The sequence below is a fragment of the Ptychodera flava genome, chromosome 5 (assembly GCF_041260155.1).
Source record: "Ptychodera flava strain L36383 chromosome 5, AS_Pfla_20210202, whole genome shotgun sequence".
NCBI classification, from domain to species: Eukaryota; Metazoa; Hemichordata; class Enteropneusta; family Ptychoderidae; genus Ptychodera; species Ptychodera flava.
The window spans coordinates 33,951,309-33,965,576 of record NC_091932.1 but is presented as its reverse complement, the minus strand read 5'-3'; the positions used below and the strand labels follow the sequence as shown (position 1 = coordinate 33,965,576).

At 38.4% G+C, this 14,268-nt stretch overlaps 1 protein-coding gene across 1 annotated transcript in view; it reads right to left on the bottom strand.

Annotated features, from left to right (window-relative positions):
- LOC139133632 (cartilage intermediate layer protein 1-like) overlaps nucleotides 1–14,268 on the bottom strand; it is a 77,953-nt gene that overhangs the window by 48,575 nt on the left and 15,110 nt on the right. Inside the window, exon 2 of the mRNA XM_070700381.1 lies at nucleotides 415–495. The gene's annotated coding sequence lies outside the window, so the exon portion shown is untranslated. The remainder of the gene's footprint in view (nucleotides 1–414; nucleotides 496–14,268) is intronic.

Here is a 14,268-nt window from a genome sequence, read left to right as displayed (position 1 = left end):
GATATTAGAAAAACTGAAATTTTCAACCCCTAAAATGGTTACCATGGAAACATGGGGCAGTGAAATCGATATCATATTTGGTCTTTTCGACCCAAAATACCCCTATGGGAAAATTTCACGGAAATTGAACCTATTATTATTCGCGTTATTATTTCTATATAATACTTATATTAATTATTATTATTATTATTATTATTATTGTAGCGTCTGTTTGAAATTGCCTATGAAATGACTATTAGTCGAATACTCTCCCTTCAAAGGTTTATCGAGTTAATCATTTTGTTCTTGGATAAAGTTGATAAATAACTGGTGTCTTTAAGTCAAACGATTTTCCTACACTTTAACATCTGAAACCATAGACCCTCGAGGCTTTATGCTGACACCCAGGACTGAAGAAGTGAGTGAGCACTATACCTTTTATATACGATGGAGGTGCGACTGATGGTCCTCTACTCGTTGTCTCGGGCGATAGAGTGAAGTCCTTTGGTTTTGACTCTGTAATGAATTGAAATAAGGATTTTGCATTGAAATTGTTTCTGTATTTGACATTTACTTAGACAATCCAGGGCTACTCTTCTTGAAACAAACATAGTACGATTTCTTTTCCTTACCTCTGCGGCAGTACACAAAAAATAAAAATAGGGAATGAGCGGAAACTCTCGTTTCAGCAGGTGTTATCATGTGTTCAATTAGCTGTGGGTCCATAGCTGTGGTGTTTTCAAATAAGATTCCTGTCTTTTACGGGCTGATTTTGACCTTCACTTTTCATATCCAGTCTTGTATTTAAAAGCAGCGATTAGTATGACTTCAAAAATATCCATATGACTTCAATGCGCCATTTTACAGAGAATGTACATATTATATGTTTATAAAGACATCGACACTAGCCCTCCGCACTGTTAATTCTGTCCTCAGCCCTAATTTTGTATATATTTTATCCAACTTCAAGTATTAAACGGCAGCTATTATTACTTCAAAATGTCCATATGACTTCAAAAGCGTCTGATTATGCGGTGGGTGTTGTCAGACTTGCGTTTAACACCCTATCTTACTACACATTTAACACGAGGACACCTTTGAGGTCAGGGGTACCTTTGAGGTGAGGACACCTTTGGGGTCTTAACAAACGTAAGACAAGAGAGTAAAATCCAACTCGAAATTGGGAAATAACGATTGAGTCGTAACTGCGAAAGAAAATACATGCATATTCTTAGCATATTCTAAAAATCTTTGCTCATGAAGACATCAATGTTACCGGAGCAAGATATGAAGTAGGTTTGGCGCTTCCGTCCAGTTCTACAAATGCAAAAGTTGTTCAACAATTGCTAGTATGTTGCTTTTACGAGCAGACATATCACTTGATTGAAGACGAAAAAGAAGTGTAATTCGTGAACAGGATATAAATAAGCAAAATACGTCAAATCTTGATAAAAAAAAAGGTGACAGGTGTCAGCCCATGGAAACCTACTTCTTTTATTGAATATCTGCACAGGCTTTTCAAAAGTATGAGTGTTCGTGGTCGTTATTTGAGTCAGAAGAATCGTTGTTAGTTTACTACAGGAAAACATCTTGCTTCTATCGGCATGCAGATCAAGTATCTTGTAGGTGTGAAACCTCTGGTATTGAAGTTTGAGACTCCGCAAAAGAAGAACGAATATTGCGAGAAACTGACGAACTCCGCTGAAAAAGGTGTACCCTAGTACATCCTGGGTATTATTACCTTGTTCAGATATTAAAGTGTCCTTCCTAAGGTGGATTCATATTGACGATAAGCCCTGAATTGTTTTTATATCTGCGATACAAAAATAAGGAACGACGGTGCGCTCGCTGGCCGATAATCATATTACCAAGTTTTGATTCAACATTTAATCACACGGAAGAAAAAAAGATCTTACAGCTTTATCGTTAAGATCAATTAGCAATGCAGGATTACGCCGAATGAATTGGATATGGATGAAATGGTCATTTCTATGTTCAATATGCAAAAAAAGGAAACATCCGAACAACGCTGTATTTTCTGCATCTCATAGGTTTAATACATGCACCTGGTCACTAGGACGACATTGAAATGGCGTGCGTATATGTCCATTTGATATTATATATATATATATATATATATATATATATATATATATATATATATATATATATATATATATATATATATATATATATATATATGCAATGTCCTCGTGAGAAATTACAGTGCTCGATGCTTAAAGCAAGGATAAAAAGAGTTATCATTATATTATTACTTTGTCCTTGAAGTAATATGCGTTAGTGATATATATATATATATATATATATATATATATATATATATATATATATATATATATATATATATATATATATTACCAGTTTTAGGGAAGAGATGAACAAAACTCTTATCTTGACAAATAACACAAAGGCCAGAATATAAATGAAAGTTTCAAAGGCTTTGTTTGTTACGTCAATTAGCAATAAGAAGAAATACATAATTTTTGTTTTGTAACTCTTAAAATAAATATTAATTATGTGTATATACTATATATTATAGTTCAGGTAGCGTTATGGTGCGATGACAATGACATATCTTACTCTGAGCTATTTGCCGAGGAAGATGATGATGATGTCCATGAAATTGGCAGCAGCACAAGTGATGAACTATTTGAACCTTCCGAGACACTGTATACAAGGAGATCGGGAGGAAGAGCAGAATCTTGGAAAAAAATCTCCTTTCCTCTGATGTGCCTATGCACCGTTAAAGGCCAGTGTTACCGTTCAAAATTGGATCGATACGCTCTCAAGCAATATGGGGGGAGTCATGAAATTTTCGTCCTCTTAAAAGGGTTTATCAATTTTGGGTAGTAAAGGGTAGGTATTCACTTATTTTGACTGATGCACATGAAGAATTTGCCGGCCACCCTCACCCGGCCACAATAATTGAACACTTCCTGAATACGTCAAATCGAGATGTACACGCATCATTTCATTTGGATCACCCTGTAAAGAGAAAGTATACATCCCTAAGACCTTTGTTAGCTCAAGTGGACCTACTTCTTTACCTGAATATTTGCACAGGCTTTGTCAGATGTATACGTGTCCGAAGTTGTTATTTGAATCAGAAGCCGTTTACTGCTGGAAACATCGTTCTTCTGTTGGCATTTAGGTCAAGTATCGTGTGGGTGTGAAACCTCCAGTATTGACTCTACGACTCACAATAGTAGAATGTGTGGATCGCGACATACCGACTAACGCTGGCTTAAAGAAGTGCCTTAGTACATCTGGGGTATTGTTACTTTGTACACATATTACCGTGTCGTTCCTAAGATGGATTCATATCGACGACTAATATTAAGTAATTATGTTCACACAATATCGGGAAAACGTAAATGTATATTTGAACATGTTGGTCACTTTTCAGGTTTGTCTCCGCGGATCGATCGCGTAAAACTTGGCATAAACACACCTTCTTCACACTGTTAACGTCCTCTGTTTATGGGAGTCCAAGGGTACGGTACTTGATTGATCTCAGGAAAGCTTGTAGAGCTGTTGATGGATTTTCCGTATCTTAGATACCGGTAAACAAAAGTCGAGCACTGATTGATCACGCTAAAAGTTACTCCTTACGAATGACCTTACCTAATCCGCTATCACTTTCTGCAAAAGTCAGCCTATATAATTTATATCCCTGTCATAAAAATTTTCTTACTGTGAACTTTCACACGCTGTAGAGCTCATGAACACTAGTACCCACACACTCGCTACCACACATCGCACACAAACTTTATCAGGGCAATGAATACATCACTTTACCTGGGGAAAAAGAGGAATGTGTATTTATGTTTAACAAGTGTGATATTGGAATTTCATCAAAAATGCAAGGTCAATTCACTGTACTGTCTACAGGAAAAACTAATCATATTTTAAATACACAACTCTATATATATATTTGCATATATATGTACCTGATTGTTTGTATGAATGTATTTGACCAGAGTAGGGTGGTTAGAAGTGTATTAGTGAAAGTGTGTGAGGCTGGAATTTCAGGCAAAATTGTCTATTTATTATACATAGGCGTCGATGGAGAAATTAATTGCATTTACCTATACAAAACTTGCTATATCTTTGAATTTATTTATGGCTTCTTGACTAGGGTACGGTTGTCAGAAAGGCATTAGTATCCAACGAATGTGATATTGGAATTTCACCCAAAAATGTCAACTCACCATGACATGGAGTTTACGGGGAAAACTATCCACAATTTTTCCAATAAAACATTAACTATATCTGTGCATTTATATCTGATATCAAAATTAATTCACTTGACTAGAGTAGGGTGGTTAGAATTGCATGTGCAATTGATATGAATGCACATGGCTCGAGCAGCTAGATTAAAAGAGCATATGTGAAACAAAAATATTGGAATTTCTTCCAAAACTATCCATTCACTACCTATGAGAGTCAAAGGGGCATACATAATGCACATGTAAACAGGTTACATGTGCCCCATAATGGTATCTTTGAGAGTAGCATCTTTTTGGTAAGAGTAAGGCATAAGTGTAAATATGAAATAACAAAATTTAATTGCATATTATTACCGAATAAAAGGGACACAAACAAAGGGGTGTAAGCATAGGGTAGGGATGAGAGTCGGTGAGCAAATGTTTCTGGTAAACTCGTAAACGCATATTAAGTTTTTACATTTTGAAATGGGTGAACTTTATGTTATGAAAATTCAAAAAGGGGAGAGTCCCATTTTTACTGAAAACTGCCTAAAGTACAAGTAGCCTCACATCTTCAGATAACGGACGCTTAAAGTAAATCAACTTTCTACTTTACGGTAGCATGTACCGAAAAGCTGAGAGATTTTTGCTAGCTCGTTTGCTCGAACTCTTCTCAAGGAAACTTTTAACTATTATTTGAGGCAGCCAACACGCCAATAGAAATTTTAACAAAAGGTGTTTTCAGTGTTTTTTGTGTAAGTATAGCATTAAACAGACTTTTAGGGTAAAATTGGCGGGGAAAGTAAAAACTATTCGCATTTGACATGGATTTTAACAAAACATATTTCCAGAGCATGAGAAGTTTATGCATTTCCTGTTGATAATGAATATCAAGCCGATCTATTGAAATCACTGGCCATGATATTATTCCCTTTCGCTCAACCCCTTTCGCTTGAACTATTTTACTCATGATAATGGCAACAAAGATCGGAGCAACATAACAAGCAGCGTTGGCACTTCCGTTCATTTCTACAAAGTTAAAATTGTTCAAATATATAGATTTATCGCTTTCATGAGCAAAAATATTCACTTGACTTGAAAGAGAAAACAGTGAAATTCGTTAAAAGATCCAGGTAGTCGGTAAACACAGTAAGAGAGCTTTTAGTTATTAAGGCACGGGGGCTGGCAAAATCCGGGGTTCACCTTAACTATGAAAACTGCAAAGGAGTTCATTTATTTTTGAAACAGCACAGAGGGGGCTACTTGATTCTTCATGAGTATCCATCCCGTCAAAAAACATTTTCAGTGTACAAAAACATTTTGGGAATAAAAATAATTCTCTGCATGATTTTATTCTCTGAAGGCATTTCAATGTTATCTGAATAAAAGTACAATATGTATTGTCTTTTACATAGTGTATTACATTGACAACTCTATTCAGGCTTCTCTTCTTGTAAATTTAGCTCGCTGAGGGCAAATGAACAATTCCTATCAACCTTTGCCTGAGGTAAGGCAATGATTGTAGATGCAAGCTATATGTTAAACTGAAACCTAGCTTAAATTGAAAGGTTCGACTTGTGCTGTTGCATACCACTATTGTTAGTATCCTGCCGGTTTTTAGGGAAAAGATGAACAAAACTTATCAAGATAAATAAACACAAAGGCTGGAATATAGATGAAAAGTTTCAATGGCTTTGTTTGTTATGTCAATTAGCAATAAGGTGGAAATACATAAACATATATTTTGTATTATAACTATTGTATTGTATAATAATATTTAGGGACTCGTCAAAATACGGACACATCACGAGAATACGACGCGGTGTCGCCCAAACTTCGTTAATAACCCCTTTATCATACATGCATGCTTTGGTTATGATTGTTTTCCTACGGACGTTCCGAAATTAGCGACGAAATCAACTGAAACCGACCTTGCTTGCTCCTTGCTGCGCGCTGTACTTATAAAAAGCTGGTTGCTAAGGAATGATGATAACCGTAACACGTCTTGATATTGTAATATTATAATATTCCACATTATTGACACGTTCCACTTCAAGGGAGGGTTTATGGAGCACTTTTAAAGCGAACAATTTAAATATTACGATGTCGACACAGGTTTTCACAATTTGAAGAAGATTTATTTAGTTTAAAATGACGGTGGATGTAAAACATAGGCTGGAGTGTGTAAAATGAGTGTGTTTTCGTGTTTTGATACATAACCTCATCCCTGCGTGAAAGTTATGAGGCCGCCAAAATCGGGTCAAAATACTCGCGCCACGCCAGCGTTCGATTTCAAACTCGATCGAGTATGAACAGCTGAGAGCATAGAGCAAGCAGCTCTGCGACATCTATGAATGCACAGTGGATATAATACCCGTACCAGTCAGTTTATCTTGAAGAATTATACATGTCCCCAGACGTCAAATATGCCGAATTTACCATCTTAGAAAGGAATTTGTGAGCGGATTAAAGAAAACATGAAGTGCGTACTCTGTAAGCTGTATAGTGTCGTAACTCGTTCGTGATTTTGTTGCTGTACGAATAAAACATTTCAAAGGTATTTACGTCGTCTGCTCGTATATTTTCGTTCCTGGCTTGCCTAAATAGAACTAAACTTCCTTTAACAACCTAAACGAAAGTTTGACTTTCCCTAGATCTTACATTGTATCTGAAACCCGCACCGGTGCCACCGGACACGATCATGACCTGTGAATCTCACTGACAGGTACAAATCGGAAATATAATATGTGCACCTTGTCTGTCGCGAGTATTTTCAGTGCGGTTGGATTTTTGTGGCTCATTTATGGCTGTAAACGATGTAATTCACCACCTAGATACTAGGCTCATTAACAGGAAACTTGTCGTAAAACGGTTCTACCACGATGCACTGTTAACCGGTATCTTAATCTTCAGCAGCGTAGATGACATGAAAATACTGCACCGTATGGGACCGGCCGTGAACGATAACAGGAGCCGGTGTCGACAAATGATACAAATTTTCAATGCGTTCGTTTGTATGTTTTTTGTACGACTGTACTTGTACCTAAGTGCCCATGAACTGACTGCAAACAACAAATTTTGACCATAATCATAATGACGTTTCGGATTGTCATTTGTCTTATTCGCTCAGCTGTTTTACATGTATATGAACATACCAACGAAGGTCATGCATACCAGCGAAGGTCACGCGTACGCGTAGCTGTAAGTAGTTCGGTTACAGTGAAAATATAATTTGTATTTTAACATGTTAAAATACGGGTTCATATCAGTACCGTCTAAACAATAGGAGAATGGCAATACAGGCATAGCAGGTATGATAAAAGTAATAAGTATGTGTATATTTTATATAGTCGGGTTCAGGTAGCATTATGGTGCAGTTACAATGACATATCAGACTCTGAGCTTTTTTCCGGGGAAGAGGATGATGATGTCGTAATCCATGAAATCGGTAGAAGCGCAAGTCATTAACTATTTGAACCTTCCGAGACACAGTATACAATGTATAGGAGATCGGGAAGAAGAGCAGCATCTTGGAAAAACATCTCTTTTTCATTGATGTTATATTGTATCTGTGCACCGTAATGGCCAATGTTACCTTTCAAAATTGGATCAATACGCTCTCAAGCAAAATGGGGGGGGGGGGGGGGTAATGAAATTTTCGTCCTCTTAAACGGGATCCATCAATGTGGGGGGGGGGCAAAAGATGAACGTTCACTTATTTTGACTGATGCACATGAAGAATTTGCCGGCCCACCCTCAACCCCGGTCATAATAATTCAAAGCTTCCTAAATACGTCAAATCGAGATGTACAAGCACGATTTCATTCGGATCACCTTGTAAAGAAAAAGTATCCATCCCTAAGACCTATGTCAGCTCAAGCGGACCTACTTCTTTAGCTAAATATTTGCACAGGCTCTTTCAGATGTCCGTAGTTGTTATTTGAGTCACAAGAATCGTTGCCCGTTTACTGCACGGAAACATCGTTATCTATTGGCGTTTAGGTCAAGTATCGTGTAGGTGCGAAACATCCAGTATTAAATCTGAGACTCAACAGTAGTAGAATATGTGGATCGCGACATACCGACTAACGCTGGCTTAAAGAAGTGCCTTAGTACATCTGGGGTGTTGTTACTTTGTACAGATATTACCGTGTCGTTCCTAAGATGGATTCATATCGACGACTAATATTAAGTAATTATGTTCACACAATATACGAAAACGTAAATGTTGAACATGTTGGTCGCTTTTCAGGTTTGTCTTTCGCGGATCGATCGGGTAAAACTTGGCATAAACACACCTTAGTAGTAAAGAAAGAGTGGTCAACTGTGATAAATAAGAATTTTTACACCCATTTTATTCATTTATCTACATGAAGCGAAGGAAAAATTAACCATCCATGTAACTAAAGTATGACCCTGACCTATATACGAACTCACGCACGCGCAGCAGTGCATTGTCCTGAACTAAGCAGGGAAATTCCCTTCTGAGTCACACACAGCATGTTTATACATGTACGGGAAATTCCGTGTGAGTCATCACCATCAAACTAGCCTATATAAAGGGACTTTTACACTCGTTGTCAGTCCGGCCGGTCGCGGAGTCTAGCTGATGTTGAACACGAGAGTTCCTATCGGGGCGAACTTGTTCACCCGATAGATAAAATTTTAGTAATTCCTCTGAACTTAAAATATGACGGAAGACCATTACTTCAAATAATATGAGACGTTTCAGATGAATGGTACTGATATCTAAAGTGTTCACTCTTTTATCTCTACGTACAAATGTAGTTCCTAAGTCGTTCTCTATTCTATTCCCACCAACAAAACATTCAATACTCATTTCCCCTCCCCGATCTTTATCGATACTTATGATAATATCACAAGTTGTTCTGTTATCTGTTTTCATAGCATAATATCCAACCAAATCGTCAAATTCATCTCCAGTAGCTAACTTTACACATCTAATGAGAACTGTACCATGTTGAAGTATTTTCATATTATCAGTCATCTGTTGATTTACAGTCTGTAAAGTTAATTCAGCTGCCTCATCACCGACACTTTTAAGACCCAGTTTCTTTAAAGTTGTGTCCCAAAATAATCTAACTGGAACTCCGCTAGCTGTATACGAGCAATAATCTCCCCCTCGTTTATCCACCTTCTTAGTGTATTATCTGCCTTCATTATTGTATTAAGAGGACTAATTTTAAGATGAATTGGTATACCAAGAAGTGCAATGTATGGATTTGTAGGAGTAAGCCAACTACGAAAATCTAACAATTTATATTTGTTTACATTGCTATCAAAATAAATCACATTCGGAGTTCCTGGTGGTTCAGCAACACCTCCTGCAATTTCACTATCCAATATATCTAAGATGTTACGCGGCACATTATAAGGCATGAATTTCTGACTATCCCCATCCCATGTCAGAGCAAAAGGAGTAGGATCATTCGAAGCCTTTGTGGCGTCAATTACAGTTTCATCAATGTCTTTAAGTTCGGAAAATTCTACAGCATGTTCGTGGGGTGGCGCCGCGGCATTGGCTAAAACGAAATATTTTCGCGGTCTTTATAACGAAGGACGTAATCCTTATTATGATTAGCAGCCATCTTAGTATTATTGTTAACTTTAACATCACTCAGATCTTCAAGCTCAAGATTTTGCATACGAATTGTACCTAGACCGAAGCCACTTGGATCAGACATACTCCGTAGGGACCTATATACAGTGAAAATTAAAATAATACCTTGTAATATACAATACACAGTCATGGCTTCAGCTATAGGAATGACAGTTCTCGGTGCTGTATTAAATGCAACGGCATTCACAGGAGGAAATATTATCGGACAAAAGCTTTCGGGAATGGTGACGCTCTTATTGAAGAGAAAGTCCGACATGATAAAGCATTAGAAAAATTTGAACATGATCGCAACGTCTGGTCAGAAAAAAGATTACTACAGGCTGATTGGGAAAGAGAAAATCAAGCAAAGGACGCACATGCTGCAGCTGAGTTAAGAGATACAGATGCAGAAATCCTTGAAGAAGCAGCGGCGCAAGCCAACTATGCATCAGGTCGTTCCGAAGGCGAAGCAGTTCAATTCTCAGATTATTATCAACCCAGTCCTGAGCAAAAGAAATATGAAATGATATATATTGCTGGAGGATTGGTCGTGGGATGGTTTATCTTCCGATAGGGTTCCTTCGGAACGCACCGGCCCCGCTTCGGACTACAATAATTCAATACAAAAGCTAATTGGCCAGTTATTGAAATCGATCATGTTTCCATCCTGATCCGTTATCCAGATACGAATTGAATTCATGTAATCTCCCCCTTTTCTCAATGGCATAGAAATTGCTCCGTTTTTAAAATCGTAAGTAACCTTTTCACTTATTTCTCTCGTATCCCGGATGGGAAGTATTTGTAAACAGTTCGATACTTTCCCCTGTATGTATCCTCCGGAGGCACCCGAACCAAATGAAACATAATTTCCAGTAACATCGACTACATCTGAATGAACTATATATTTAGTGACTGTTAAGAAATCCACTTTCTTCGGACTCATAGTACTTTTTATAACTGGGTTGTCCTCTGGCTTATCTGAAAAACCAACTACGTTGGCAAAGCTACCTGTAGCATTGAAATAAACTTTAACATCTTTAGCCAAAGTTAGAAGAACGTGGTTTGTCGGCAGATGTTTTTCAAATTAATTTTTTGCTTCAACCCGATTGCTTTGTTTAACGTATCGATATTGTAGTTACCTGGACGTATTGATTTAGTCTTCTTTGGTTGGTCACCTTCTTGATATTTTATTACATTATTCGTCGATGTTATGTTATGCCATGAATTATATAGTCCGCACTCTAGCAGTCTTATCTTCGTAAACTGTGTCGTGCCAATACAAGGGTAAAAATTAACAGTAACAGGTTCACCTGTTTGACTTTCAATCCAAATGATCATCGTTGTACGTTGTATGTATATATTACTAAGTATAAATGTTCGATGAATATTATTATTACGAAGTATAAGGTTCTGCAGGAATAATATTTTTCTGTTCAAGGAGATCTTTGGTCGCAACCGCGGCAGCAGTCGCACCGCCTAATTTTCCAATCGAGTCAAATTTGGACGACTTGGATCGCCAACCTCTATTTTCAGAAATTTGCTGGAGATCATAAGATATCCCATCGCAAGTCCTGCGATTACAATACCATCGTACATTGTGTTTACAACTGTTTTAATATCCATGATTGCTGACTAGTATATAAAATAGAAAAATAAAAAAATAAAAAATATGGGGAGTTAATCCATCTCATACAATGTAGAGGAGCTGGGTCCTCCCTCCCCCTCTCCCTCCCCCTCCCCCTCCCCTCCCCTCGGAACCCCTGTCGGAACTGTTCTGGAGGGAGCTGCTACGGGCTCTGTTTTTTTCGCTTTCTGAAGCGGTTCCCGCGGTTTCCGGGGAGGACAGGGGGTATGCCGAGCACGCCCCCAATATAGCCCTAATGCAGTCAATGAAACTCCCACAATTCCTAAAACAAGATAACATTTATTATACCAGCGTGAATTATTATCACACTGTTCTTTCATTGTAGGCGGTAGGTCTGCCGCTACCACATCGCTATCATTCCCCACCATTGCTTGGCGTTTCTTCTCCTTGTTTTGCCTGTTCCATTCCGCTAGTCGCTTGCCCGCAGCAACTCTCCCTGGATGCTTCGGTGGCATTGTAACTTTCTCTATGTTGCGCTGTGACGGAGTCGGGAAGGTCGTCGTTTGCGGTGTGGAGGTCGTTTCCGTTTGCTGAGTCGGAACCGTTTGCGAAGTTGAATCCATTTATTTCAGGTACTATATTAAACCCGATTTTTTTAAAATTTAAATGTTTACCTGTAATTAAACCGGTGGAAACTATAGCAAGTATGGGTCCCCACGTGTACGCTATCCGTCCTGATAATCGTTTTATTTCACTGTTTAGAATAAAATCCTTTTTAAGATCAGTGGCATAGTTATCTCGGTCATTGATCGGAACTACCTGACTTATTGCGCGGGCTCCTAGATCTATGAAACTTTGAGTGATATTATCACTTATAAGAGAACTGTATTTCGCTTCATAGACTTTAAATGCTTTATTCACCGTTTCATCTCCCCATTTTTCTACGTCAGCAACTGAAATCTCCTTACCAAAAAATAACTTACTTGTCCACTTGCGATGACACAGAGTATTTTTTCACGCTTTGTTTCTATTATGGATCGAGCGTCTGAAGGCACCGAAGACCCTTCGGAACGCGTATTTGCCGCTGCCGATGACTTTATTAAATTCTCCATTGTTTGCAGTATGTTATCTATTCTTAGTAAAAAATAAAAAATTCGTTTAAACCTGAATCCGAAATATAATATTAACATGGTCTGGAATGTTAGTACGATTCTGAAGTATGGAAAATTCTCCTCCATTTAAATCTATCTGTATATAGAAACACGAATAATGAGTACAGACCTATTCCCAGTTGCTTTTCAATTGAATAAGACGAGCGTACCGACAGTACAGCATGCTGATACCCCCCCTCCCAAACCGAATGGGGGAATAAAACCTATTCTCATGGACTTAGAAATATATGTAACGCCGACAGATAAATTTACTTTTCATCCTCGGAATATATTTAAAGATAACGTAATCACTCATCGATCAGCTAAAGAAAGTAATGTCTGGCTGGGCGGGCCAAACATGAAATACTGGGACCAGCAATTAAATTTCGCCGTATGGTGCAGCACTACTGGTTGTGGTATATCATTCGCCCATCTCTTCGGTTCCGAAGGGAAATTTCCGCCGCAAATACGATCATTCTGTCGTTTTCATGTATACTTTACAATACGTCGGATCCTTCATGAAATGGGCGTTGCACTTCCAGACGATACCCCCACCTTCAAAGCTGGCGACAATCCATACAATCTCGTTCAATATGAACTTCTATGTACAGAATTTGGAAATATAAGCCCCACGAAGTCCGACTTTCGATATCGAAAAGGACAAAACTCAGGTCTTGGTTATGGTTATGAATATTACACTAATCGTGGTCCCGTTCGACAGCCAAAAGCGATATACAACGGTCGGGACTTTTTCCTCTCCGCCGACGGAGGCGTTTTCTATACACATACCATTTTTGGAAAGAAAAAACATGTACTGCCCGACAAAGACAGACCACACTATTATTTCTTCCGAAATGATGGATCGGAGGGACAATACAATAGTTTCATTCCTCTGAAGGGAGACTCGGGACTAACAAAGGCCGGTCTCGCTCGCCTCAATGAAAGCCTTGAAGCCTACGTATATTGCATACTTGGCGCACAAGCAAATATTCGCAGTACCATTGTGGGCGATACTGGCAGTGCAGTGCAAGTAAGAAAAGAATTCGGCGTTCTCCTCGAAGATGAAATTCGTAATACCGACAAAGTAATCAGTTATCGGCGATATCAAGACACAATAATGAATACTGGTGTCAAACTTGATATGGCAGTTTCGCCCAATTTACTTCTCTTGCCGTCTAAGATGGTTATTCTTTCAGGCCCGGCAATCTCAGGTTATAATAATGAATTGCAATACGCAACAGAATCTATGACCTTCGGGTGAATGGTGATATAAACACGGAAGTTCGAGAAAGTGCTATACATGAGATGGAAGGAGGAGGGGAGGAGGGGGGAGATCCTGTGAAGTGGCAGGACGAGCCCGGAGGACCACCACCTCACAATGACACGACTCGGTCCCCGAAGGCGCCTTCGGAACGGGCAGCAGCAGTGACCGGCGCAGACCCTATTCATGAATATGGTAAAATTGGTTTGTTATCTTTAGCAATATTCATTACATTAATGTACAGTATATAGATCCGATGTATGCAACTGTACCATTCAACATGATTGTAACTGGACCGACAAATTCTGGCAAAACGGAATATGTAATGGATCTCCTCACCGGTCCGTACCTAGGAAAATTCGAATATATAGTTTTCATTTGTCCGACATTCATGAACAATAAAACGTATAATAAAAGATTCATTTTCACCGATGACAATGTGT